Below are 2,740 nucleotides of genomic sequence, written 5' to 3'. Positions count from 1 at the left end.
CCAACACCCTTCCGCAGAGCCCTGCCAGGTAGGTGTGCGGCCACAACCCAGGCCAATTTCAGGGGGACAAGCAAATGTGGCCCTATTCCCTGACAAAACTGGTCCCCGTAGGAATAAAAAATTATAGAGTCTTTAAAAACAATGAAACCTTCTTACTTATTTCTTTACTTCTCTGGGATATAAGCTGTGTTTATAACATCTTATAAGGAGCAGGACTGACACTGGGTAGTGGATTGAAGCTGCCTGCTGCCTATGGTGCCAACACTCCATTTGGGCACTAGTTCAAGTCCCCGTGACTACACTTCCCATCCAGCTCCCTGCCAATGCACCCAGAAAGCCAAAAAAAGATGGCCCAAGTCCTTGGGTCCTTACACCTGTGTGGGAGACCTGGAAGAAGCACTGGCTCCTCTCTATGGACCAGCCCAGCTTTTCCAGTCATGGCAACCCTTTGGAGAATCAACCAGTGGATGGAAGATCTCTCTCTCTGTCTCTCCAGCTCTCTCTCTATGATCCTGCTTTTCAAATATATACATATGAAGAAGAGAAGAGCAGGTTATCGTGCCGAGATAGTCTGCACTGCTGGGAGGACAAAAAGCTGCAGGTGCTTAACAAAGACATCTGAATAGGTTTGGAGAAAAATGGCACCACCTGTGATGTGAAGAGACCCTCGCCTCCCACAGGAGCTGCCCTCTCGGTCAATGTCAAGTGGACAAAGCAGCAGCAGCAGCTATACCTGGAGTCACACTCTAGGCATCAGGGCCTTCACACCTGAGACTTTGCAACCTTGAGTCTACTTCTCCCCATTCCCTCCTTCCCCCAACCCCTGGCCACCGCCACCACCAGTCCACTCTGGGCCCCAATGCACTTGACTGCTTTCAGTGAGATTGTATAGTATCTGTGTCTGACCTATCTTACACAGATGGCTCTACACATTCTAAATGAGGGAGCAGACATGTCCAGGTGATGACAAAGGCATGCCCCTAACAACTGTGATAGAACAACACCTCCAGTCTCTCATTTGGTGACCAAGTTACAGCCACTGCTAACACCATTATGGTTCGCTGCCTACTTTGGTAATAGAAGGAAGCGCTCTGTTCCCATTAGAACATAGGGAAAATAAGAGTGGCATACTTTCCCACTGCCCTTCATGGTCACTCCAGATTCTACCCTGAACTGCTGAGCACAGATGAGAAACCCTGGCCTGGGGCTGAGGGTCACCTGCTCTGGAGAATCCTCCCAGCGCTGTTCTGCTTTTCTGCTTATATAGGTCAGTGTGGGTGGAGGGGAACTGGTGGCAGGGCCGGTTTGGTGGCCTTCTGGGAAAGTCTGCAGCATCACCTAGCAACTCCCTCAGCAGTGGAGAGAAATGGAAGCCAGCAGGCCTCAGTTGTGGGTCATGCCACGTTGACTCTACAGGTGGCTGTGGTTTCTGCTTAAGTGCCACGTCCAGGAGAATATCCCACAACACACTGAGCATCCCAGCAAGGTGGAGATAGGTGGTGATAGGAAAGAAACAAAGCTATATTTTTCACACTAAACTCTTTTGTGCTGTCTGAAAGAAAAGTTCATTAAAAAAATCTTGTTAATACAGTGAAAAAGCAGAAAACAAAAAACCAAAACTTTTGAGGAGCCCCAGTTTGGTGGCACAGCCCATGATGCCAGCATGCTATACGAGCATTACTGGTTCGAGTCCGGACTGCTCCACTTCCTACCCAGCTCACCACTGATGCACCTGGGAATGCCACAGAGGATGGCCCAAGAACTTGGGCTCCTGCACCCATGTTGGAGATGAAGATGGAGTTCCAGGGACCTGGCTTCAGCCTGGCCTGGTCCTGGCCATTGCAGCCATCTGCGGAGTGAACCAACCTCTAACTCACTCACTCTACTCAGCTTTTCAAATAAATACATCTTCTTAAAAAAGAAACTTGGAAAGTTTTTCTAAAGGAAGTTACATGAGACCCTAAGTCATCTGAAGGAAGAAAAGACTTCCCAAGCATAAAAGTAACAGAAGAAACAATGGAGGGTGGATTACCAGATTAACTGACCCAAGGGCAAATGTCAAAGTCCAGGAATGTCACAGATAAAGCTAAAAGGGGAAATAACAAACATGGAGAACTGTTTCCAACAGAAAAAGATGTCGCAGTTCTGCATTACAATACCATCTTATAAATCAGAAAGAAAGGCAACAACATGATACAAATGTGGGAATAATGACTGCCTTGGACTCCTCGCTACCCTTTCTTCTGCCCCATGCCACCGGCTCTACTTCCAGTGGAAAAGAGGGCAGCAGCAGAGAGAATCTCACTGCGACAGGAATCCATTTCTCCAGAGAGATGAAACCCGCACAGTAAGGACGCAGTCCGGAGACACGAGGCATGACCCACGCGTGCAGCTAACCGCTGGGAAGTTCACTCTGTCTCCAGCAAACAGCGAGGGCCTAAGGCCTGGCTCTCTTGTTTTCACTGCCGTTGCTGTTTGCACAAGTCACAGCCTTAACTCTCGGTTTTCCACCTGTAAATAGCAAATAATTCCTAGCTTGTGGAAGTATTTTTGAGATTTCCATCCAAGAAGTGTTTTTAAAAGAAAAAAAAAATATCTGTGGGACCAATGTGGTGATATAGCAAATTAGTCCTGTACCTATAGCACCAGCATCCCATAGGGCACTGACTAAAGTTCAGCTGCTCCACTTCCTGCCCATCTCCCTGCTAATGGCCTGGAAAAACAGCAGAGGATGGCCCAG

The sequence above is a fragment of the Ochotona curzoniae genome, unplaced genomic scaffold (assembly GCF_017591425.1).
Source record: "Ochotona curzoniae isolate NIBS_2020 unplaced genomic scaffold, NIBS_Ocur_1.0 contig_4064, whole genome shotgun sequence".
NCBI classification, from domain to species: domain Eukaryota; kingdom Metazoa; phylum Chordata; class Mammalia; order Lagomorpha; family Ochotonidae; genus Ochotona; species Ochotona curzoniae.
The sequence above is the reverse complement of the archived record's forward strand: the minus strand, read 5'-3'. Positions refer to the sequence as shown.